The sequence below is a fragment of the Dermochelys coriacea genome, chromosome 18, assembly GCF_009764565.3.
Source record: "Dermochelys coriacea isolate rDerCor1 chromosome 18, rDerCor1.pri.v4, whole genome shotgun sequence".
Classification (NCBI taxonomy): Eukaryota; Metazoa; Chordata; order Testudines; family Dermochelyidae; genus Dermochelys; species Dermochelys coriacea.
Genome location: NC_050085.1, coordinates 13,118,654 through 13,145,546, shown reverse-complemented (window position 1 = coordinate 13,145,546; position 26,893 = coordinate 13,118,654).

Here is a 26,893-nt window from a genome sequence, read left to right as displayed (position 1 = left end):
TCAGGGGATGCTACATGGGAAGGTTGAGGTGCATTTGGTCGGGCTATAAGATGGAAGCTTGTACAGCAGATGCTGCCACCAATCAGTGTTAGGCTATTATACAGGAGCAAATTCCTCTGTTTTTTAAACACATTGCACTATGTATTTTTAAGGACAGACAGCGCTTGGAGCAATCCCCAATAGTGCCTGAAATTCCATTTATGTTCCAAGCTTTGGTCAGTGTTTCCCAGAGGGATCAGGCAGGGCTTTGGTGCAGCAAAGCAGTTGTGCTGCTAAGAAAGGATCACAGCCAACTTCCTAAAACCCATGTTCTCGGTACTCCAGATTGGAGAGTTCAGTGCTGACAGCCCGCAGGAGGGCTGCTTGGAACAAAGACCTGGAGCTGGCGAGAGCTGCGCCCGCAGAAGAACACGGTCTGTAAATATTATCACAGAGCCATCCTCTCCAGTAATGGCTCCCACTCAAATGCTGCCTGCATGTTAACGAACTACAACACTCCAAAAAACCAGGGACCACGCGTGTCCTCATTCTGCTAAATTCAATGTGCAGTTCCTTACGTTTCCTCTTGCATCCCAGAAGCATTTGCAGGCCCTTCTGCTGAGATGTATGCTGCTTTTCTCTCTCTTTCTAAAGCACCTCAGCTGTTCAGTTTTGGTTTTTTTATTATTCTCCAGCTACTTCACAGTGGGGCTGATTTATGGTCTGTTAGAATCTCTGCAGAGAAGTCTGTGGGTGAGAGGATGTGTCCCTGTGAGTCTGTGCACTGAAGTGGTGATTGCAGGAGGAGGGGGGGAGTTGCATGTGCCTTTCACTTCTTGGCTCCCTTTCACTGTTTCTGAACAGGAAACCATCCCTTCTATTTGCAGAAATAAGGGAATGATAAATCAAATTAAAGTACTGTAATTGTTCATATTACAATAGCACCAAGACCCCCCAGGCAGGGAGCAGAGACGTAGTGTGCTAGAAACTGTACAAGCATGTTGTAAAAGATTGTTCCTGCCCTAATGACAGGCAGTAATAGGTGGATGAAACAAATGGGTAGAAGGCGGATGTGGTAACCATAATACAACGATATTTTAAGTAGATTAGCTATGCATACAATGTATTTCCCCATGGGCCTACCCATTATCAACTGGCCTCCAGAATTCTTATGGGTCCTGGGTGTCTTAAAAAATGAAACCTCACTTTCCAAAAAAGATGGGATTGCTTGTGCAGATATTCAGAATCCCAGTCTACTTCTTGCTAGACAGAGCTCCCCTAAAGCATCTGAACGCAGCTTTATGTGAACAAAGTAGTCAGTTTGTGCTGATCAGTGACATCTCACGTTGTCCAAATGGCTTTCATAGGAACTTCCTACCTTCAGTTAAATGGTCATCCTTGGTGTAGGCAGTGATAGTTGTGCCTCCAGAAGTGAACTGGTGGCTTTCATCCATGATGGTTTCCAAATGGAAAGATACATGGAGAATGTCAAAGGGAACTCAAAGCAAGATAATGGAAAGGAGTCCTTAGAATCCTGCCGGAATACTAAAGGGAACCCCAAAGAATCAAGGGAGGATCAGCAGACTCCCTCCCTGTCATCACAAAACCCAACCAGAACACGAGGAATGCCCCCAATACTCAATGGGGAATATCAAAGGATGCATTCCTACAGGAACCCTTCCCTCCCCATACACACACAATCAATAGAGAACACAAGTGCCCGGTACAAGGTGGGGAGCACTGTACAATGACTTTCAGATTGCAATGGGCAACTTCTTTCTCAGCTTCTGAGAACATGTTAGGAAACATTAGAGGGGAGTCCAGGCACCTAGACATGACCTTAGGTGGCAACCCCAAATACTCCAATGGGGAATATTCAGTCCATACTCTTACAGTTGCAAACATTAGATATGGGGTTCTCAGACTTTCTCATGCTGAGGACCACGTCATCTTAGCAAGGTGGTCTCGGTAGTGCCCCCTCTCCCATTCATGATTGTGGATTGCTCATGGCCTGCCTCCCTGTGTCGCATACAGCAACTGTTTACATGGAAAGTATCTAATGTATTCTTGGTGGCCTCTAAAGTGACTTAGCTGCTGGAGACAAAAAGGAGAAACCAGCACCATGTGACCAGCCAGCTCTTCGAGCCATCAGTCGTCTACTGTTAGTGAATCACTGGGAAAGAGGTCATTCCTTCCATAGGTGTTAGATGCTAGGATGATGGTCACTTAGAAATACCTTAATTAGACTACAGGGTCTGACTTCCAGGGGTGCTGAGCAGCTGAAGCTCCAGTTGACTTAGTCTGGAGTGATGGGGTCAGAAAACAAGGCTGTAGATGGCTAATGATGTAAGGGTCTGAGTTTTGTGCCAAAGACTTTGCCATGTAGAAGGCAGGTGTGGTGGAGCAGATGTCTCTTGAGTTATAGACTGCAGGAGAGCAGGGTACAGTCTGTGATCTCCTTCAAGAGGAAGTACTGGGAGTTCACTTAGAGCTAAAACTTGAGTCGTTACTGTAATGACTCAAGTAAAAGTTCATAGCCAGTGATCCCGTCCAAGAACCCTAAGCTTTATAATATCCCATTCATCTTTTATTGGTCTCTTTTAGCCCTGCACACAAAGGCTGTGTCCAACCTTATTCGTTCTTCTTGTGTGTTTTGGTTCTTCGTATTCCTCACTTTTACAGTCTCCTAACCATTTCTTCCCTGGAGCACTAATTCTTTACGGGGAGCTCAAGGCCCTCAAACCCAGGAGGTTCTTTAAAGAGAAAGAACAGTCAGCTGGATGCTGCATTGAGGGAATATCTCCCTCATCTTTACTAATTTGTATCGAAGTAATGGAATTTGTTGCTTAGTCCAGTGGATGGAGTTTGCTGAAAGAGCAGGCTTGGAGCCAGAATGGCGTCCAATTGAAAATACTGTGCTCTCAAACAGATGTAGGCTCTCTCTCTCTTCATCAGCTCTCAGCCTGTGGGCAGAACATGTTTGCTTCCAATCTGAAATAGGATTTGTCCTTTATAAAAACCAGATAGACAAACCTACCCTTAAGGGACAGAGCGCTCAGACAGACAGGATGTGAGACAGTTAGAATCTGCCACCGTGCATGAGGGATCTCTCCCTCTCCTTTTCTGCCATTCTCTCTCCCCATTTTTCCCACTATTTCTTCTCCTTACATTCCCCTGCCGCCTCCTTCCTCTTTTCCTGTTTCAGTATAATTATTTCAAAGAGAAAGTGTGGTCCAGTGGACTGAGCTCTGGATCAGATAGCAAGCCATCTGGGATCCCTTCTTGCTTCTGCTGCTGACTTACTATATGACTTTGGGCAAGTCATTTGCCACTCTAGATATGTCTTCACTGCACAGTTAGCCCGGGTCTGGGCAGCCAGGTTAGCCAAGCCCAGGCATGAGCATCTCCACTGCAAAGGCCAAGCTGAGTTATGGTGTCCTCGCTGTTTCTTAGCCTGCCCATGTTGGGGCGGGGACGTATCCCATGGTGCTCTGTGATTTTTCTGCTCTTCAGGCCAGGGATTACTATCTAAGTAGACAAGAACTGCAGGTGGGCAATAGAACTGGTCAGGAAATGGTTCTCCTCCAGCTCAGCCCCTGCAGAAAAATTTGATTTTTCATTGGGGAAAAAAAAAGCATCTGAAAACTTTTAAAAATGATTTTTGGTTATGTTTTTGGCAAAATATCAACAAATTTCAAAAAAGCCAGGCACTTTCCCTGAAATCTTTTAGTCAAAACCCCAATTTTCCATTAAAAAAAGAAGTTTGAATGGAAAAATGCCCCTTTCCCATTGTTGACCAGTGTCCCTGCCTGTGCGTCCCTGTGCAACGCACAGGCAGACAGCAACATCAGCCAGAACCGGACTGCTGTGACAGCCCAGCACAGTGCATGTGCCATGCTGAGAGAATTGGCAATATATTTAAAACTGTCTGCTCAAGAAGATAGAGACTGTCGTAATAGTTTAATTATCCTGCGGTTGTCTGCTTCTCCCGTCAGAATTCTCTGTAGGTTCAGGGTGTTCTAAGGTGAAATGGAAGCAAAAAGGATTCATGAATAATCTGGCGGGGCTTGTTTCCTGCTGTCGCTACCCTGAGTGAGAGCACTTTAAGCCATAGGACAACACTTGCATATTAAGCTATTAAATGTGATCCCCCATTGGGCCCCTTCCAGGGGGCCAGGGTCTCAAGGATTTGGAATTATGCATTCTATGGAAAAGGCTGGTAATTCCATCTGCACTCAACGGAGCCTATTCGGCATAAATTTCCCCTTTCAAGGACTGCTGTACCAGCAGGGCAGTAACAGATGTGATAGAGAATCACCCATCTGTCTCTTAGGTACTTATACCACCCATAGCATCTGAGCACTTCACAATCTGAAATGCATTTATCCTCGCAGCACCCCTGTGAGGGAGGGAAATGCTATTAATCCCATTATACAGATGGGGAACTGAGGCACAAAGAGGCCCAGGCTCCTAGTTTCCATTGAAATCAATTTCAATGGAAGTTGGGAACCTAAATACCGTTGAGGATCTGAGCCTAGGGTCTCACAGGAAGTCTGTGGCAGTGAATCCACGTCTGGCAAGTCTTAAGCTAGCACTGTAACCTCTGAGTCATCCTTCTTCTTCTTGAGCAGCTCTCGGTCTCTCACCTTCCTTCTCCCTGGGTTACAGTCCAGGTGAGAAAGTAGAAGTCCTGAACTAGAGCTCTGGGCTGAACTGGATTCTGGGTATAGCCCCTGGCATCAGTAAGACCTTGAAGCATATTTTATTGTTGCAGTCACTTAGGGGGTCCTCTGAAGGCTCCTAGTTTCTTTGGAGAAGCTTTGGACTCTGTCCCGCCTACCTTAGCAATGCACAGGGAGCTGGCCCAGAAGCCAGGGAGAAGGTCTGCATTCCACAGTGTTTTCTTATGTGAGATGAGGAAGTTGGCTGCCCCCTCTCTGGGAGGCACCATAGAGGGCAGTGGTAGACAGGAATGGAGGAGAGGAAGAGAGCTGTGTTTCTAATGGGTGGTATTTGTTACTGTGCGGGTCAGAGTGGCTGATGGCCCAACACCCAGCAGCTCTCTGCGGACCAAGACAGCGCCCATCAATGCAGTAGGTGGGTTCCACAGAAGGCTTGGAACATCCAGAAAAATCAGAGACCGTTCGGAATCCCCCCCAGCTGGCTTTTGCATGATCTCCCCCCTCAGCACCATGCAGTCCTAGGCATGGTCCTTCTCCTGGTAATGTGTAGGCTTGGCTGATTTTCCTCTATGAAGGTGAGGCAAAACTAGCCAGAAAGCTGGCGCTGTTACAGCTGTCTCAGGAATGTCTCCACTCCTACTGGCAGCCAGAGCTGAGGAATAGGAGAGGCGAGGGACTTTCCGGGTAGCACCTGCTGAAAGCCCAGCAACTGTCTCCCTCGGAACAATGGGTTGGAGTGGAGCCACAGCTTCAGTGATTGACCTTCCTCCCCTCTCATCCCCTGAGCGAATGGCAGGGCAAGTCCTTGGGATTTTTTTTTTCTTTCTCCCTCCCTGAGATTATTGCCTCTCACTGTGCTTGGTGACAGGTTTCAGAGTAGCAGCCGTGTTAGTCTGTATTCGCAAAAAGAAAAGGAGTACTTGTGGCACCTTAGAGACTAACAAATTTATTTGAGCATAAGCTTTCGTGAGCTACAGCTCACTTCATCGGATGCATTTGGTGGAAAATACAGAGGGGAGATTGATATCAATCTCCCCTCTGTATTTTCCACCAAATGCATCCGATGAAGTGAGCTGTAGCTCACAAAAGCTTATGCCCTAATAAATTTTAGTCTCTAAGGTGCCACAAGTACTCCTTTTCTTTTCACTGTGCTTAGTGATGCACTTGGTATCCACGGGACTCGCCTGACATTTGCGCCTTACTGGGATCTTTTCATCATGCTAAAAGACTGAATCTACCTGGGTCTGATGGCAGAAGCAAAGCTGTGACAACTCTCCTTTTAAACCTGGCGGCCCCAGCGTCCCACTGGAGGTGACCGAAGGATCTTGGCAGGTAAGGCTGTTGCATGAATCTGGACAAGTCTAATTCCCTTTCTCACCCACTCTTGATGCCTTCTAGAGGGCAGGCACAGGGGCAGCTAGCGAAGGTCAATCTTCAGCTTGCACAGGGAAGGGAGGGGAGCGTGGGGCTCTCTAACACTGATGAAGGAAAATGCAGGCACAGGTCTGGCATGGAGGATACAGCTGCATCCTCTTGAGTGTACAGACTGCAGCGGATATGGCCCTCCCTTTCATGGACCTGTCTCTGTGTTCCACTGGCTGCTTTCTCCGGAAGCCTTGGCTGTGATACACCCACTAGGAATGAACATTCGTCACAGCCTACTTAGCCAAACTATAAGCCCAAACCACAATTCCAGCATATGCCCCTGACTAAGATCCCCTCCCCAGCCCTTGGATTTGACTCAGGCTCCACTGCCCATGCAGAGCAAGTGGTATGTTACAAGGGCACAGGATGTGTGCCCCGGGGTGCAGCGCTGACGTGCTGCACCCTTGCCCTCTAGATATTTCTCCTGTGCTTATCACTGTGGTGTCTGTATTGTATCAGCCTGTACTACATCAGTGCTATCCTGATGTGCCAGCCAGAGGCCAAGGCAGGGCACCATGCCAGCATGCTATCTTGGAGCTGTAGTGGTGTTATCCTGAGGTCATAAGAGCACTACACTGATGCACGTTATTGGTGCCGTAGCAGTTCATGGGTGATGTACTGTATTGGCCTTACTCTGACATACAAAAGCACCCCGCTGGTATATTGTACCTGTAGGGTAGCCACTGCACCATCAGCATCATATACTGTGTTAGACATGCCCCAGGGGGATGTAACCAGTACCATACCGCATTGTACCACTATAATGCAGCCTGGTACCAATGGCTTTGAACATAGGCAAGAGTTGCGGGCGGGGAGGCATGTCACCCAGGTGACCATCCCTGGCGTCGCGGGCAGGGAGTTGGCTGGCACTGACTGTTCTTGAGGCAGGACGCCAGTGCCAGGGGTCACTGAGGCTCTGCCCCGGCCACACTGTAGCAATCCAAGAGTAGATCTGCAGCTACTAATGCAGCACCCGCCCTCTCGCATCTTCCATGACCTGAAGAGGACAAGTGAGTTGGCAGCTCCTCCTGGAAACCCAGCCCCAGCTCTTCTCGCTTCTCCCCGGCTGTTTGAGGTAGAGGCACCTTTTCCTTTCTCTCTCCCGGGTGTATGCGAAGGGCAAAAAGGGGAGGGAAGGGCGAGTTATTTTGCCAGCTGCCTGTCCTGGCAGCACACTCCCCTCCTGCAGCTGCTTTCCACTGCATCAGCCCTTTAGTGCAGGGCAATGCGAGGACTCTAACCGCTCTGGAATGGCTGCCATCTCCATGTGTTGGAAGGCAAGCCAGGCGGCTCGCAAGGGGAGCCTGGACAGCAATTAGCCAGCAGGCTGCATCCATCTGACGGTTCAAACAACAAAGCAGCTCAGAATGGGTGAGTAATCCTTGCACCACCACCCCCCGCATAAAAATAGATCTTGCTCAAGGAACTGTTCGGGGCCAGTTCATATTTTTCTACTCTGACTGGCACATCAAACAGAGGTGGGACTGGGGCCAGGAGAAATCACAGGGTGTGAGCCGCCAAAAATGTCTCCAAACTTCACAAGAGTGCTGCCCCCTGGCCCACACACTGCCAGCCCCACACAGGCTTCCAGCGGTCAGAAACCTGAAGCCAGGAGGTGTCAGGCAGTTGAAGAAAGGCCCCTCTAATGCTTCCCCTGGTACTTACCCGCCCTCAAGGCGGGCCGGGCTGGACCAGCTCCATGCTACCTAGCGACAGGCCTCCCCCACTCTTGTTCTTCAGCACCAGATGGGGAGGTCCTGCTGTGTGATGGATGAAGGAGGCCTGGCAAGATGAGGAACTCCCACCAGGGAGCTGGGTCACTGATTAATGTGATAGATGGGAAACATCCAGTGACGCATTGTGCAAAATCAGATGGCTAGACACTGATCTCACATAGGTGGTTTGATGGGCAGCGTTGCCCGGTGCTTAGGGTGGGGGGGAGGAAACGAGGATTCAGGATTCTTGCCTTCTGTTCCCAGCTCTGCCACTGACTTGCTTTGGAGGCTCGGGAGACTCTCTACCTCATTTACTCCTCTATAAAATGGGAAGGAGGAGGCTCAGCTACCTGAGGGTGGCCTTGAAGCTTAATTAATGTTTGCAGCGTGCTTTGAGATCAGATCTTGAGATGAAGGGCAGCACCTCTGAGCTGAGTCACAGTTTGCTTTTGTGCCAGTCCCTGCCTTAGCCAGCTGCTGGGAAAGGAGTGAATGGGCAGGATCTGGATTTGCTGAAAAGGGGACACAAGCTGCACAAATCATCCTCACCCTCTCGCACTTCTTACTCGCACCCTGCAGCAGAGTGGGGGTGGGAGCCAGAGCAGATTTGCTTGGCAGTGACCTCCCAGCCCAACAGTCGGATTGACTGCTGCAAAGGGAAAAAATGACCAGATGAGAGCCTAATACACTGAACTTCCCAAGACACACACAATCCTAGGAAGCCAGAAAATGGAGAAGTTGCCTCTGGACACAGGGACTCTGAAGTGAACTCTGGCTGGGGTTGTTCTGCTTTCATCTGGCCTCGGTTTTCTCCAGCTGCCATAAAACTAGCATGACACTTGACACGTCTTGTGGTCTGGCTCACCAGAGGCCCATGCATGGGTTAGTAGGGGGCCATTCCAAGGGAGGTGCGGGGGAGTCAGCAGAGCAGTGTAGAATGTCTGGGAGAGGAAAGGCTGCTGCAGGTGACAGGTTTGCAGGTTGAGGCCAAGCAGCATGGGGTGCTGCTAGGGAGCAGTGAGGTGCATCAGCAGACCTGTGGGGGAATCCAGGACTGGGAGAGCAGGGGGCTGCTGGTTGGGAGTGAGCCAAGATGGGGATTGTTTTACAGAGGTGATGAGGAGGAGGAGCTGGCAGAGCACCTGGCCACAGTGCCCCTTATTCTAGCTGCTAAAAAAAAAAAAAAAAAAAAGTGAACCAAAATAAACCGAACAAGCTCATCTTGGGTTGTAAAGGGGAGATCAGTGCCGCCTCCTCCTTGCAGAAAAACAACCCTGTCACCGCCTATGGCAGCCAAGCCCAGAATAACCATTTCAAGGCCTCCTTGTGTTTCCCAGGAGCTCTGTTTGCTCTTCTCCCTGGGAAGGCCAGAGAAAGGGCTACACCTGCCTTTTGGGCACCAAGCAAAGGAAGTGACTTTAGCCTTCAAATGTTCTTAGCAGCTGAGCCCTGCCAGCAAAGCTTCTGCAAGGAAACCCCCGGGGAGAGGCCAGGAAGGCAGCTTTCAAGTTTTAGTGTAATTGAAATTGTGGAGAGGGAGTGGGGGGGACCTTGGGGGGTTGGGTGTTTTTTTTGCAAACTTGGCTTGGTTTTAATTAGGTGATGCAAATTCTTCAGCTGAACTCCGGGTTTGAGGGGATATAAGGTTTTACTGAGCCCGCGTGAGGTTGTGTTTGGTGCCTTGTCTCCTAGCAGCGCAAACCACATGGACGTGAGAGACTGTTTTATGATCCGCCTGGGCTGTTGTTGGACAGGCTACAGGGAGCCGCATTATTCCAACCATGCGGGATTGTTGCTGCCTCGCTTGTGTTTGTGTGCCACCAGGCAAGCGGGGGAGAGAATGGATTCCTTCAGCCCTCCCTCTGCCAGGACTCGCTCACTGGGTTTGGCATAGGCCCACTTCTCACCTCCCTTTCAAAGCCTTCTCCTTCGTTAGGTCGAGTTCTAGAGAGGTGCTGAGCTCTGCGGGTTACTCTTTCATTTCCTCAGCTTGTCAGTGTTTCGGTCAGAATACTTTGCACTCATGCCATGCAGCAACATCCCTTGGAGGATTTCTAGCCACTTGGCAAATGGTAACAAGTTCAGCTCCTGTGTGGGAGACAAATGCTAGTATCCCCATTTTTCCAGAGAGGAAACTGAGGCACGGAGTTGGTAAGTGATGTGCCCAAGGTCACCCAGCAAGTAAGCTGCAGGGTGCTTGACTTCGAGCCTGGTGCCTCATCCTTGCTCCCTTTGCTGTTGCGCTTGCTCTCCCAGTGAGTGAGGGGGTTCACATGAGCCCAGTCTGGTGGCTAGAGGGAACCGGGGAGTCTCATCCCTGTGACTCAGTCTAGCGGCTTTGCAAGTTTGATCATCAAAATAAGTCTTTTCCTACAGCTGGAGCTGGGGCATTCAGATTGTCCCCAGACTCGGTGGCGTTTCGGCTGTGGGTCAGAACTGTGTGACCCTTTGGTTGCTGGAATGGACCCTGCTGTCAGACGCAAGAAAGTTCAAATCTGCATTGGAACATCACCGCTTTGGCCCATTTCAATTTGCTTCACGTCGTTTCATTTCATTACTGTTTACACTATTTTCTCTCAAGCTTTTCTTGTCTTGTTTTCCGTGTATTCAGAGGGAACCGAGGGCCAAACAGGAGGTCTCCATAACCATGGCTGCTCCTGAACCTTGTACTGGGGGGGGGGGGGCAAGTAGCATCATTCAGTAACAAGCTGGTACTGAACTGTCCTGTGTGGCTGCAGAAATACTCCCCACACAGCTTTTTCTGCTCATCGGGGGCCTGATCCAAAGCCCGCTGAAGTAAGTGGGAGGCTTTCTGTTGGCTGCAATGGACTTGGGATGAGGACCCAAACCATTCACAGCAATGTCCAAGATACCACTGTAAGAAGCTTCACTCCTCGTTTGCGATGAAGACCTGTCCTGCTCTCCTCCACCTTTCCCTCCTTGTCTTTCATGGCATGGAGAATTCCCAACCTCATTGCTGGCTTGTAACATGGAGAGGAGAAAACCCAGCAGAGGGGCACCATGGTGCGACTTCTCTTTTGCCTCGAGTCCTCCAGCCTGTCACATCAGTTTCCTCACAAGATGCTGTGCAGGAGTGAAATAATGGGTCACGGCAGCGTGCAGAATGCAAGAGAGTGGTCAAGTCATGAGGACAGATGAGACAGAGATACACAGAGGCTGCGCTAAAAGATGAGAGCACAGATCCTGGCCACGTAGGAAGAGCCGATGGAGTTGGGTATTTGGTGAAGGTAACAGCGATGAGTGCATGTTGCCCAGAAGTTCAGTGATGGATCGTGTTTCCAGAAATGGGGAGCAGCTGCAGGGGCCTTTACTTCTATCATTTATTGCGTCTTTAATGTCACGTGTTTTGCTGGCAGTCTCTGTAAACCCAAGGGACTGGCTGCTGCTCTGTTACAAGATACAGTTGCTTTCACATAAATTCATGCAAATCAGCTGGGTTCAGACTCTTTTTGGGGTCTACTTCCACCCAGCGTACGAGGTGTCCTTCAGTGAGTTTATGGCCTGATTCTCAGAGGTGCCGAGAATGCCCAGCTCCCTTTGCAGGCCAATGGGAGCTGTGGGTGCTTTCCCTTCCGAAAATCACATTAGCACTGCCTTAATCTCATCTCTTGCACATGTAGCATCTCAAAGCACATCGCCGAGGTGCAAAAGAATCATTATATCCATTCTACAGGTGGGGAAACGAGGCACAGAGCAGGGCCATGACCTCACGCAGAGTCAGCAGCAGGGATGTGTACCCCAGGAAGTCTGAGTCCTAGGCTCCTATTTGAATGACTGCCTGACAGCCCTACGCTACCACGTGAAGTCAGAAGGCTGGGGGAGGGTGGCAGGCCCAAGTCTGTGGTGTTGGTGGACTGAAGAGAGTTAGTCCCAGATCCAGGTGAAAGCACAAATCAGACCCTCCCACATCTCTTTGTGTTGCAATAGGGGACCTTCAAAGGGCCCCAGCCCTCCTTTAAGTGGAAACAGGCTGTGCATGGAGGAAATCTCTGTATTGATGTAAAACAGTCAGGTGCAGCTCAGGCTCAGACTTGCACCCATTGTTATCAGAAACCTGCTGAGCACTTGTTTCTCTTCGTCCAGGGCTGGTGCTGAGCTCACAGGCATTTGTGGAGATTTTATTCACAACGTGCAGGCACAGCTGGGGGCGGACTTGAGAGCAGTGGCAGCTGTGCTCTGTCATGAGCAAACCATAGGCCAGGCTCCCATGTCTGGCTCTCTTTGTGGACCAGAGGCATAAAGCTCAGCCCGGGATACAAAGTATGGGCATGGGTTTGGAGCCAGAGTTCTTACTGGAAGAGGACTGGCCAACAGTCGGTATGTAGGGAAGTTCAGATCCCAGTAGGCTACGTGCCTTGTTCATGGCTAGGAGCAGCTATGTAGGCCCCTCTCTTTTGTTCCAATCCTCTCCCCACGTCATCTTCTCGTTGAGCACCATTCTGTGTCTGTTCACATTCTGTGTCCCCAGTCTGGCCCCCTCCAGTTCAGAAATCAAATGCATCCTAATCGGTTGGTAGAAGTAGGCTTAGATACATCTCTCTCCCATGCATCCCACAGTTGCTCCAAATGCTAGATTTTCTACATGACACCCTTCTGTGGCACCCTAGCTGGGCCAGCAAGTCCTGGATTCCAATTTGGGTTTGATTTGATGGCCTTGTGAGGTCTACAGATGAGACTGGCTTGTCACAAGGTCCCTAAAAGCCATGCCTAGCCCAGCCCCTTGTCTGAAGGAAAGGATAATGTCAATCCCACGCCCAAAACAATGTGCTTGCATGCATGATTCAGCACAGTGTATCCAGATGACCAGGATTTTGGCCCTGAGTAGTCCCCAGAATGCTCCAGTGTCCAGTTCTGTTCTCAGGCACTGTGTTATAATGCTGCAAGAGAGACGCTCTAGATTTATACTGATGTTACTGAGAGCAGGATCTGCTCCAGGAGCTTTTCTGTAGGTTTGGGTAAATCACTGGGCAAATCACACAGCTGGTGGGGGAGAACCATAACTATTAAAACCTCTTACAGCTCCCCCTTCAATTCAGTCAGCACAGGACAGGCCCATGTACTGCTGGATGCACAGGTGCTACCTGCTCACAGCTAGTGGCCAAATGTCACCCAAGCTAAACAAGAGAGGGAGAGAAGTCAGCCTGGCTTGAAAAGCAGAGGACCAGGCCTGGAAAATCCCCTTAATTACTGCTCATTGCAGCCCAAACCACTTGAAAGTGGAATAGTTCATTCTGATTAAGTAGGCTTCATAAGTTGAAAATGTCATGTTTCATTAGCAAATCATTTCCTCAGCATGACATAGACAGGCTAGTGTAAGTTCCCCTGTATGTCCTCAATGATGGGAAAGGTAGGAGCTGGAGCCTCTGAGGCCCTCAAAGGACAGAGCTGCTCTGAGGTCCTTTAGAGACAGGTCAGACCCAGGACTCTCCCACAAGCAGAGTTGGCTGTGGGAACTTCAGGAGAGCTCAGCTGGCTCTGGGCCGCCTGCAGAAGCTTAGCTGGCCAAAGTTATATTGTTACTATGCCTCTGTCTTCCTTTTGTTTCTTTCTCCCTTTAGAAGACAATGTTCCACCAAAGATAGCCTGGGTGATAACTCCTGGCACACTACACAGGCTATGCACATTCTGGTTCCCCACGATTAGGCTTTCCCCATCAAAAGGTGATCTTTCTAGGTTTAAAATCCAGCACCAAAGGGTGCAGGAGGGGGAGTTGGGATCAATGCTGTGTACCATGCAGGGCTGCATAGTTCTTTCAGAACCAAAGGTCTGGTTCTGCGCTCAGAGGTGCGCTTGTTCTTAGACAGAACATGGTACTAGGAGAGGGCAGGAATCCCAAGCCCTGTTAAAATGGATTCAGACTGCTTGGCTGCAGGCTGACACCACCATTAATGCCACGCTCAAGTCTTACCTCCCCTTTAAGCCCCTTCTTTGATTTCCACTTGTGGCATATGTAATGCACACTTACATCCATACGTGTTGCTTGCAAGCACACAGCAAACCATAGCCCTCCCTTGCACTTGCTCATGGACCTGTGTGAAGGAGCACACACTCAGCACACAGCTGAGGGCCTGATTCTCTCCCACCTTGCACCTTGTGTGGCTCACCATCAGAGGGCTAAATTGAGTGCAAAAGAGGCTACTACATCAGAGTCCCCTACTCAGCTGACACTGGCATAACTCCATTGACTTCACGGGGCTTTGGCTCCAGCCCTTAAGGGCAATAGTGGCATTTTATACCCACTTCACCCCGGTGCAAGTGCCCGCGCACGGCTGTAGAGAATCATGCTCCCAGCTTGGATGCTCAGTGGGAGATGTGGATGCATGTGATACGGCACCCCGACAAGCCTACCTATGCGTGCCACATCTGTCACTCAGTCCCTTAGCCTGGGCCAAGGGAACATAGCAACGCCCCTGCTGCTGCTGCAGCTGCAGCCGGAGTTGGTTTTCAGATGGTCACAAAATGTGGATCACTGATGGGACAACCCTGGGGGGACTCCACTACAGTCAATGGATGGGTTGAGCCTGCTCCTTTCGGCTGGTTTATTTCAGCCTTTCTGAAGTTGCTAGTGCCAACGACTGGATTCTCTGTTCTTCCTACCTCTCCTCCTTTTTATTTATTTATTTTTTTGCTATGCACTTTTTCTTTCTCCCACCCCTTTCTTCCCTGTATGGCTGCCCCCCTTCCCCTACCCCACATGTCGAGACAATGACATCCTCCTGCAGGCACCTTGAAGCCCGCTGTCTGGGCCATAAGCAGAACAGCTTCCTGTTGGAGATGTGGCCAGACAGCTCAGTGGTTAATTCCTCCTGCTCTGGCTTACCATCAGAGAGCTCAGGCAGACAGCGGCGCGTGAGTGGTGCTGCCCACATGGCTTTGTGGAGGAAAAAGAGCAGGCTGTAACTAATCAGGATTACACCATGATTAAATAAAAGACAGAAAGGCGGAGAGGCTGCCCGAGGGAAGGGAAGGGGAAGGGGGGGGGAGGGAGTCCCCCTGCTCCTTGAGGGGCTAATATGGGTTAAATAATAACCCCACTCCACCCTGGTTTGGTGCCTTTCACCCAAGCATCCCCAAGCACTTTACAAACATGAGTAGACTGAACCTGAGAACATCCATGGCAAATAGTGTTTAAAAACAAATACATACAAATCTTACACGTAGAGAAACTGAGGCACGGGGCAGTGAAGCGACTTGCCCAAGATCACACACCAAGTCAGTGGCGGAACTGGGAAGCGGACCCAGATCCACTGACTTCCAATCCTAGATTTGAACTATTTAGACCACTGCTGCCACTCCGGGTCGGCCCTCCACAGCCACACCAAGACACACAGCCCGGTGGAAAGTGTCAGAATCAATATCTTTCCTCAAGGGCTAAAGGGCATCTTGATATGTTGGGGAATCTTGCCCTCTCACTCTTCTGATTTATCTTTGTTGCAGACTGTCCTAGACTCTCCCCATTTCTGAATTCGTTTCTGCACTCTGGGTCCTGGAGGAATTGTGGGCAATAGGGTGTGGCTGGTAATTTGAAATGCGCACATCCCTGGACCAATCCCTGCCTACACTGTACTAGCCAGAATCTCCTATGCAACGGGTATGTTTGTTTTTTGTGTACGGACAATTTGCATTCCTTTTGCTCTCTGCTAGAAGCAGCTGCCATTTTTTTTTTTCGGTTCAGTTGAGATGGAAGAGTGATGTGTCATTTGTTCTTTACACAACAAAACAATCCCTCATGGGCCTGAGGGTGGGGTGATGGGGCAACTATGTTTACTAAATATACACAAACATGGCAGGCCTAGCTAGATACAGCCTGCTGCTCTGGTTGGTTTCTGACAGCTTCTACATCACACAACGCAGTTAGCGCCACGAGAGGGCTCACAGAATATTTAAAGGGATGCTATGCTGTTCCTATACACTACAAGGAGGCACACAGGCTTCTGCATTCTCTTAAGAAGCCTTAGTTCTTTGATATTCCTTAATCAGAAAGTCTGGCAAGCGGAAAGCCGAGGTTTGCCTTTTGTGTGTAGTAAAAGCTAACATGTGGAATGGGTATTGCCTGAAAGGGACTCCTGTTTCTCTCTCTTTTCTAGGAATTTTTCATGTCTGGGGTGCTGCAGCTCCCAGGGGAATCCATTTATCCATCTAGTTACCAAAGAAGCATCCTTCTTCCTGACGTGCACTGAATTAGGTCCTGCATGTTTCCTCAGCGCACCAGCGAGGCAGAGAGCAGCGTACAGCCTGCGATGGCCATCTTTGCTGCTAGCGCTATAGCTGCAAATAGGCGCAGCACTGGCCAGCTGGCATGGTTGCCAGATATATTCCATCTGCAACTCTTACGCAGTCCTGGCATCAGAGATGGATGCTAGTGAATGGGGCTGACGTCCATTCCTGGCACTTCCTGAGGCATCTTTGGATTGCTTAGGAGAGTTTTCCGGAACTTACTGTCAGAGGAGACTGTGCTTGTTAATTGCCACAGACGCTGATAATGATCAGCACTGCCTCTTGCTGATTTCATTGTATCCTACTGGTCTGGCATTTTCCTTCTTTCTGTCAGTGTGCTGTACAGGGTGGGGATGGGAAGGGAGTGACAAGAGACTGGAAATCAAAAACTTCTGAGCTCTAGTTTTAACCCTGCCACTGACTCACTGCAAGGCCTTGGGCAAATTGCTTAACCAATACGTGCCTCATTCTAGCCATCTTCAAAACCTGTTACTAAGGGCTTGTCAGCACAGGGAAAAAAGCCCTGGGTTGCTGGGGCAGAGCTGCTCGTGTGCACTAGTACTAACTACTCTGCACTAACTCCATGGGTGGACACCCTTGCTCTCCACTAAGAGTGCCTTTTGGGTTGGGTTAATATCTTTGGAACAGTAGTAAGCTAAAGCACACAAAGGCACTCTTCAAATGGAGCTGTAACTTCCAGCTTGGGTAGCGATGCGCACGCTAGCTCTGATCAAACTACTGCACTAAAAATAGCAGTGTAGTCACAATGATGCAAGCGGTGGGGCTGGCTAGCTGCCCCAGCACATATCTAGGGTTTCAGACGGGATCATATTCAGGTTGACTAGCTCCAGGCAGCACAGACGTTTTTAGCATGCCAGCTTGATCAGAGCTAGTGCAGGTATGTCTACCAGAGTGTAAATTACACTCCAGCTCCAGTTCAGACATACCTTTAGTAGGGCAGAGTAAGAGTGTCCACACGAGGAGTTAACGCAGTCACTGCTGTGATGTAAATTCACACACTCGCTTATTGCACACTTATTTCCCCATGTAGACAATCTCTAATGTTCCTCTCTATTGGGCTGTCTGTAGAAAAATAGTTTTCCTGCAATGAGCTGGGTGGCCCATATACCACACAAAGGCTCACGATCTGTAACTACCCCAAGCAGCCTTAGTTTTACAGATCAGGTACCAGAATTGTCAGGTCATGTAGATGCCTTAATTTAAAACATTTTGTTGGCGTAGCTTAGCCCCAGCCAGGTTCCCTTAGCAAAGCTGGATGGTGGCAAGCGGTGGTGTGCAAGCAGATTTTTCTGTTGGTCCCCTTGTTCCATTTCCTTCTGTCGTTGGAAACAGACTGGATTTTATTTTTCTTTCTATTATTCTTAAATGGCAGCTCTTAAAGGGCTCCATCCCATAGACTGTTTTCAGTCCAACCTCCTTTTGAATTTTGCCTGGGTCAAGCAGGGTCAAGCCCAAATCAGTGCTGAGGAGGTGGAAAGGCACAATAGCAACAACACCCAAACACTCTTACCAGTCTGGGCTCTAAGATTTAGAGCTATGATCTGACATATAGAATAACCAAGCTGGGTGAAGGGTGCACCGTAAAGTAGTAGTATGACAGCCTATGCCTGATTGGATTGGCTGTCACTGTCCCGGGCATTCTTCTGAGTACTTTCCATCTGGAACCAGCTCATTATGGTTGCCAACTATGCTGGCGTCAGGGAGAGCAGAGATTCAGAGTAATTCCATTCCAATCAGGGGAGTTACTCTGGATTTACACCAGTATAGCTGACCAACAGAAAAGGTTCGTGTGTGTCCAGGTCTTGGGTAACGGAGCTTTTCTCAGATTTTATTATGTGTATAGGTTGAATAATTACCCAACACTCTAGGACTCTGAGCCTATACTGAGCTCTCTGTAGCGTCCATCAATAAGGTTACATGCAGACACAGGGGACTGTCCATGCAGATTCCTTTCTAGGAGAAGAGTCTAAGATTATTATACACTGTAACTGCTGCTGGTTGTGTTATCTGGAAAGTTAGAAATCAGCTTTTTCAGTATTTCAAATAGGGCAGCTCTTACCTTAAGTCCCTCTCTTATTTGCTTTATGATGCTGAGTTTTGGGTTCTTAAACATTGCTTGGGATTTGTGTGGTGTGTTTCATGGCATTTTAATTATAGTGATTACTGCATTATAATTGTCCTTGCAGCATCCTAAGTGCCTTGTGGGGCTTTCCAAATACAACTGAGTTATTACCATTATGATTAGAATATTCAAAGTGATGCTTGCAACTCACATGGGCAATTTCCTGTGCTTAGTCAAAACACCACTGAAGTCAATGGATACAATGAGACTGAACATGGCCTATTGTCTGAATCTGGGGGCTGAGACTCAGATGATGTGAATCAGCCTCGCTCCATGGATTTCAGTGAAGCTACGCTAATTTACACCAGTCAAGGATCTGGCCCCTGGTGTCCACATCATCAAAACCACCATCACAAATTGGCCAGCAAAGGAGCCGAAGAGTGAATGGCCATGGAAAGTGAACTATCTTCCTGGGCCGGGGATGGTCCCTGCTGGTCAGGGGAGGGGCATCTGGGCAGGGGAACTTTTGCGGCCTGGTCTGTTGAAGGTTTGCTGGGGCAAAAGTTGAAAGTTTTTCTGTGGCAAGCAGTAGGTCTCCACAGCTGTCAATGCAACACCCTCCCCGGCACTAAAATCATCAACAAGCTTAAGCACACAACGAGCAGAACTTCCTTTGCCACCAAGACAGAGCGCCCTGGCTGTGGCAAATCTGGCGCCTGTCAGGTATCAGTGCAGCTGATCAGCCCCAGAACTGCGGGACTTTCCAGAAAGTGCTGTTTCAGTCTCTCACATACAAGCCATAGACAGACAAACCACAACCACAGGCTATGGCAGCTGTGGCAGCATTGGACAGGAAACCGAGAACATCTGGCCCTTGGCTTCCTTTAAGGGAATTTGGGGTTTTTTCTCTCGCTCGGCTTGCATTGTTGTTCAGCAGGGAGGCAGACGGGGTTTCAAACCACATGCCTCGTGGTGCCAAAGAAGCCAGACGCCAGGGTTAACCCAACTGCTGCTCGTCTTTGACATAGTCTTCCCTCCGAGAGAGATGACTGACTCGGGCTCTGAGTTTGGAGGTGGTCTTCCCCATAACCATCCCGCCTCCCCTTCTACTTCCCCACAGGTGAAGGAAAAGTTGATTTTTTTTTTTTTAAATTTGCCTTGGTTTTCCCCCACCTTGAGCCCAGTAACAGTGCCATTCACGAAACATTTAGGAAGGTGTCCAGGCAGGATGCCACCTAGCCAGCTGGGTTTCTTCGTCTGGTTATTTGCTTCCTGGCTGGCAGAGCTGTGGTTTAGCTGTTCATTTATAATTTGTTTTGCCTTTATTTTAAGGAAAGATGGCTGGAATTAAGAAATCGTTAGAAAGAAAAAAGTCTTGTATATGGTTTATAAATAAAAACTGCACCAAGGGGTGGAACTTGACCCCTCCAGGCACGAGGCCAATACAATGATTCCTAGCTCTTGTATATAGTGCTTTTTACTAGTACTCCCAGCTCTGCCAGCCTTAATCCCTGTTTCTCAAAAACTTGGCCTGAATCAACTACTCTTCCAATAATCACTTGTACTTTTCATCTGTGGTTCTCACAGCATGTGACAAAAGTGGCTAACTTAAGTATTTCCATTTCTGCCTCTACTAGAGGAAATCAGACATGGTCACAATGTGTCATAGTCCCTATAGTGCTGTCTGCTAAGGCTTAGGGGCTTGTGCTTTTGGAGGAAGTGGAGTTGGGTTCTCTTCAATGGCTGTGAAGTGCCAAGCAGCCACCGAACATATCATAGTGACACAGCAGCTAGTGTCAGAACCCAGAGATCCTGGCTCCCACCCCCCTGTTCAAACCATTAGCCCATTCTCCTCTCTCTAAGACTCAAAAAAGTGGAAAACAAGCTACTTTTTTGAACACAGGCACCCCAACTGGCATGACTCAACACATCCAGGATGTGTTCCATTCTCAAGAATGTGCTGTATCTCAGGTAAAGCCGGGGGTGAATTCTTTGAAAGCTGTTCACTCTCTGGCTGCTCTAAGGTCCTGATGCAGAGCTAGAAGAAGGATCTTTCCCAGGAAGTTGCAGCAGAAACCGTTGTGATCATTCCAAAGCTGTTAAACCAGAGCACACATTTGTAACCTGCTATCTCTTTCTGCCTAACACAAACTTCCCAAGCTATAATAGCAGGACTCAAACGGAGCCCAGTTGGAGGAGATGCCCATGCTATGATACACGTGGGTATATCTGGCTCTCCCAGCTGGAAGAGAACAGACAGGGAATGGTGAGGAGGAGAACTAAGAGAGAGATGTGGTAATACCCTGTTGTACAGATACCTCTAGGAAGGGCGGACAGCGAGGCAGACAAAGGGGGGAAACGTAGTTTCCTGCCTGAAGAACTTTGGCTGACACATTTACTGTGAGTAAGACACAGACTCAGTAACCCCGGTCTGCTGCTTATTTATATCTCGCCAGCAATGACTCTCTCTTCTTACAAGGCCATGATCAGTGTCTCTTCACCGGGGTGGGGTGGGGTGGAAAGCCAATGAAAGGCCTCACTGTACCTCAGCATGAAAGCAAAGTACCCAGAACCCTTCTCTTCTCTCCCTCTGTACCACTGCTGGAGCGTGACACTATGATCCACACACTCCAAATTAAATTGCAGGAAGATCTCTCTGCCTCCCATGCTGTGAGGAGCAAAGGCATGAAATTTCATAAATATGGACAGACTATAATAAGGGGAGATAGGTCCCATAATTCAACTCCACTTCTTTGGGAGGTACCCCCTAGTAAAGAGTGGGGATGGAGCATATATAAGAGAGGCAGCAGCTGACATCCCAAAGGGAGTCTATTCTGTTTTGCATGAGGATCTGTGTGAATAGTGAATGAGTCTAAAAGACACCTAGCTAAAGAGACTGATTGCCCATGGTATAAGAATCTGCCAGTGTTGCCATGTGAGACTGGCTGGCTATGAATATGCTAGTAAAAGCAGTCCTGACTGGCGCTTGGATTTCAGCCTGTGTCCCAATCAAAGTGCTGTGAATAAAAGCTAGTTTGGAAGCCTTTTAATGTGCTAAGCAAAATCCTTACCAAATACGACAGCGTACTGTCCCTCTGGGCCTTCAGCTTCAGGAGTTGCTATGATGCCTCACTGAAATGGTGCCATGATAAACATGACTGTAAGTGCGTGTGATGGAGTGTATCTACCCTGCATTGACCCAGCTGGGGTTAACCGCACACTATGGGACAAAGAGGCCATGTCCCATTGGCCGTGCTGGGCGTGTTCAACCTGGAGACAGGATATAAAGGGAGTGGCCTAGCTCTGCTTGGGCTGAGCAGAGCAGACGTGACCTGTAGGCTCCTGCCAGGGAGTTGCTAGGGCTACAGACCGTGAAGGCCAAGCCAGTGGGATCGATGGGGGAACCCCTGCTGATGCCAGAGGACAAGAGTGAGCCGGAAGGCCGACACCCCCAGGAGAACTGACAGAGCAGGAACCAAGAGTAGGAAGCCACCCAGGGAATGTGACTGTTAAAATAGAAAACTGAGCCAGAGCCGCGGACTATTGGTTTCACAGGTCCCTGGGTTAGGACCTATGGAGAAGGGTGAGTCTGGGTCCCCCTTACCCTGCCCCACACCTGTTGCAGGGTGTGGCCGCTAGGCCGTGCTGCTCTGGGAGCAAAGGCAGTCTTAAGGACTCTGGCTGCTAGGCCACACTACCCTGCTTTATAAGCAAGGACAGCTGTATCTACTCGAGCCACTTGAGCCGTAGCCCGTTATTTGTCACACGTACCCTGACAGGGTCTATCTACCCTGTGACAGTGCATCTGAGAAGCAGTGTTTGGGTCTGGATCTAGACAGTCCCAAATGAGGGGGTGGTAGAATCTGAACTTCTGGGTCAGACCTATCTCCAGTTGCTTACAGCTACATAGTGCCTCTCATCCCAAAGTGCTTTATGCTACAGTGCAGCCACCTCTGGGTTTAATACCAACATCATGGAGCATTTTAGAACAGGAAGTGAGGAAGAGTCACTTAAAATTACAGGAGGAATTTTGGGAGGTGGGATGTAATTATGCAAATTGGGATTAGTTCTGCATTTCTGGTCAAACATTCTAAAACATACAAACATTGCATGGGGATCTTTGGTAATAGGTAGTATGTTGGATACAGTACAATGAGAGAGTTTTATTCCTTCCTGATCTTAACCATTGCGTAGTGTTGCGATATGCTATTAAAGAGGTGCTGTACCTCACCCTGGAGGTAGCGCCCTATGTACTGTCCAGTTTGGCCAATGTCCATGGCAGAGGGGACAGTCTCTACACAAATCAGACGTCAAGAATTATAACATTCAAAAACCAGTTGGAGAACACTTCAATCTCTTTTTGGTCACACGATTACAGAACTAAAAGTGGCAATTCTTCAACAAAAAAACTTCAAAAACAGACTCCAAAGAGAGACTGCTAAATTGGAATTAATTTGCAAACTGGATACAATTAACTTAGGCTTGCATAAAGACTGGGGGTGGATGTGTCATTACACAAAGTAAAACTATTTCCCCATGTTTATTCCCCCCCACCCAGTTCCTCACACGTTCTTGTCAACTGCTGGAAATGGCCCACCTTGATTATCACTACAAAAGTTTTTTTCCCCCCGCCCAATCGCCCCGCTCTCCTACTGGTAATAGCTCACCTTACCTGATCACTCTCTTGTTACAGTGTGTATCATAACACCCATTATTTCATGTTCTCTGTGTATATAAATCTCCCTACTGTATTTTCCACTGCATGCATCCGATGAAGCAAGCTGTAGCTCATGAAAGCTTATGCTCAAATAAATTTGTTAGTCTCTAAAGTGCCACAAGTACTCCTTTTCTTCTTAGGGTATTGTGGAGTTTCAGTAGTTAATGTGCTGAGTTGGAAGTCCTTGGCCGAGAGATGCTGTGAAGATACCAAGCGCAGTACTGAACTAACCCCTTTCCAAACTCATGTAGAGCCTAAGCTGTTCACTTATGTGTAAAAAAGAAAAGGAGTACTTGTGGCACCTTAGAGACTAACAAATTTATTTGAGCATAAGCTTTCGTGAGCTACAGCTCACTTCATCGGATGCATCGATGATTATAGTTAATGGAGAGTCTCCTTTAGCTCAACTGGCAGGAACCTATGGCTTTAAGAAAGGGAGGGTCTATGTTCAAGCCTCGCCTGGAAATTCCAAGTGGGCATGAAGTGACGCGCATTGCCAGCCCCAAAGCCCTGCATAGCCATCAATGGGTTATGCTATTACAAAGGACTAGACTTACAGCCTGAACTCTGAATTCCCTGGCTTTTATCAGTGTGGATTCCCAACCTCATTATTAATTAAACAGGCACATAAGAAACTAATCTCCTTAAGTGAGCAACTGGCCGCTGGTTAGATCTGTGGAAAAAGCTAAGCATGTACTGTGGTTGGCTGGCTGTGATAAGAGGCAGAGAGCCTTGGTCAGCCAAAATCCCACTGGCAACTTCAGACCCATGGAAATGCTAGGCCTGTTTCCACCCAGCAAGGAATAAATAGAAGCTGGTTTTTGCCTGTTCTTTGTTTGATTCTGTGTTAATTTCATGGATGGTGTGATTCCATCAGCACATCTGGACTCATAGAAGAGGGACTGAGCTCCTGCCTAACGCACAGCTAGAATAGCCAAGTGCCATTCAGCACTCCCGCATCCCAGAGCAGCTGTATCCCTTTGGAGTTTGACTATGAGTTTCCTGTCCTGGTTGGCAGGGACTCCACAGCCTGGATCTCTGCTCGGCTCCTGGATGCTTCCCTTTCATGCAGCTGTGGGTTTAAGCTAGGGATGGGTGAACTTGCTCCTGACTGATTTCCAATGCTGCGTGGGTTAGAAAACTGGACTTGGATTTAATGGGCCTTGTATTTGGTTTAGGACTGACGCTGAGAAAAGGGAGGAGGAAGGGTGCTCCAATGTGGGGGAAAGGGGTAAAAATGTGGTGGGGGGAAATGAATATGCAGGGTGAAAATGGAGCTGAGAGCGATGGAAATGGAAAAACAAGCAGTAAGCAATTGTGAAAAATGAAGCCAGCTGGAGAGGGAAAAGAGAGAGAGCAGCAATCGGGTGGAGTGAGAAAGAAATAGAGTGAGATGGGATAAAAAGGACCAGCAGAGAGAGGAGGACATCTCTCTAGCATCTACATGGTACCCACTTGTGCCAAGCTCAAGTATTCTTCTTCTATTGCTAATCTGTAGCACAGGTTTCCATTCAGCTAGGAATGGGGCTGGTTTTAATAGAATTTCTGTGGAGGACACAGATTTAAAATTACAAGCAGGGCAAAAGCAAATTAACTTGGACTAGCTTGTGAAACCCAAAGTGATCAAGAAGTGAATGCAACCTCATGTGCCAGGAACAGCTCCAAGTCAAACCCTTCCCATCCCCTAGTTCCCTGCTGCTCCAGGAGAGGAGGGTGTTTTTATTATTAAGCCGAGTGGCTCTGCTTGTGTGGTAGGAAGATGACTCAAAAATGCCTTGGAAGCCACCATGAGGGTGATGATGTCACTGGGCCGGTGCATCACTATGGTGATCTCAGTGGGCTCATAAAAAAAACCCCAATCACAATAAGTTTCAAAAGAAGCGAATACAAAGGGTCATGATCTCCAATGGTGAGCGCCAGGAACAGACCCGGGGGTTATGGGAAAACCGGCAGGGAAACTGGTGACTAGCCAAAGCGAGGCTCTGTGTGGTTCAGCTGGAAGCCACCGGCCATGGCCTTGGGTAGACCTATGCCACCCCACCCAGCCCTGCATCGCAAACACTGGACCTGCCAGCCAGAGCTCCCATTTGCACACTGGTCTGGCTTTGGGGCCAGTGAAAGGGCTTCCCAGCAGGATAACTCATCAAAGCCTATGTGGGAGGGTCAGCACAGATTGGAGAAAAGAGGTTAATACAGGCAGGAGGTAGCTGGCTGGGGTGTCATTGGTTTATGTGGGTGGGGACAGAAAAACCTAAGCATTGCTGCAGAAGGAGCTGAATGGAGACCATGACACCAAGAGACCCCTGACATTTACAGCTGGTCTTGGTACCATGGACTTGCTACAACTGCTGGGATGGGCAGCTGAGGTCTGCTTAGAAGGGGGGTTTTCTGAACCCTATAGGGCCGTGTGAACTTGTGCAGCAGTGAGCTGCTCTCAAGAGATGGGGGGGGGGGAAGGGAGAAGAGACATTTCCTGGGGACTCTTGATTCCACATTTCAGTTGGCTCCCAAATTGCTCCCCACGGATAAGTGATGGAAACTGGAAGGGAATGGAACCCAAGCCAAGATCCTGAGGATTCAGACCTCCCTTATGGTTTCCTTGGTGCCAGTCATTTCTCCCCCTCTCTCTTTTTCACATGCATGTGTATTTGTGTACATGCCGGCCTCCTCAGTCCAGATGGAAAGGGGCTGTCCAAGAGGAGGGAGCCAAAGGATAATGACTGGCATTGTCGGAGCTCCAGCCAGCCACCCCAAAAAACAATGGACTCGTGCACAATGAGAAATGAGGCACAGGCAGCTCAGATGTGGTACAGCAGGCTGAATGAGAGCCAAAGCCCTCTCCCCAGCTCGGAAACCATGTTCTACAACAGCCGCACTTCAAAGTGTGATCCTTCTGCTTGCCCGTACTGCTCACTGTAACAGTGCTCCTGGCTTGCTCCTTGATTTTAGGCTACACTCCCCTTCGGGCTCCTTCAGCTCACCCAGCACCAGCTGCTTCTCTACTCCTTCACACAATCTCGCTGTCACAAGAGTGCTTTAGATCTGTCGAGATGCAAGTAGTTCATAGATAAAATGCCAGGAGATGGTGCTCAGGAATATGTAGCTTAGTTCCTGGATTCGGGAGGGACACTAAAACTTGTTGGTGTTGTGCCCTGCAGATGACTTCCCCTGCACGGCAATTTGCCTGGGCTTTTAACACTTGCTACTGGCGCCGTAAGAGCTGCCTCCTCTGCATTGCCTCCTGTCCTGAACAGCTGTCCTGGGAGTGCAACTGGGTTCTGGATTATTCCCGCCCTATGCTATTCACTCCTGCAAAACATTGTGGGCTACGGTGTGTGCCCAAAACAAAGCTGCCGTGTCCTGCTTCCCCAGTGATTCTAGAGAGGGAGGCTGCCTTATAAGGCAAACTTTATCCTTGAATAATGACAGGTTTCAGAGTAGCAGCCGTGTTAGTCTGTATTCGCAAAAAGAAAAGGAGTACTTGTGGCACCTTAGAGACTAACAAATTTATTAGAGCATAAGCTTTCGTGAGCTACAGCTCACTTCATCAGATGCATCTGATGAAGTGAGCTGTAGCTCACGAAAGCTTATGCTCTAATAAATTTGTTAGTCTCTAAGGTGCCACAAGTACTCCTTTTCTTTTTATCCTTCAAGGCTCCCTTAGTGTCCAGCATTCTCCTTGACCTGACTTCCCTTTCTCCTCTGCCCCGCCCCGCTCTTCTGTGTTCTGCCTCTGGCTCCATTCATACATGCAGCCACTTGCTTTGGTTTAAGAGCACAGGTGCTCTTGGCGCTACCTCTTTACAAGCTCGCCCAGCTCGCCGTTCAGAGGAAATGCATCTGACATGCTGTCAGACTTCCCAGGCCTCGTTTTCATTGATCTGCTTTGCTGCTATTGATGTCAACGAGGCAGCAATGTACAAACAGGTGTCCATTACTCTGGGTTTCCAGAGAAAGCTCAGGAAGATTGATGCCCAAGTCATGGGGAAAGGGATAGATCGGCGCCAACTGTCTGGCTGGAAACTTTATGTCATGGACACCTGGAGGGAGGCTG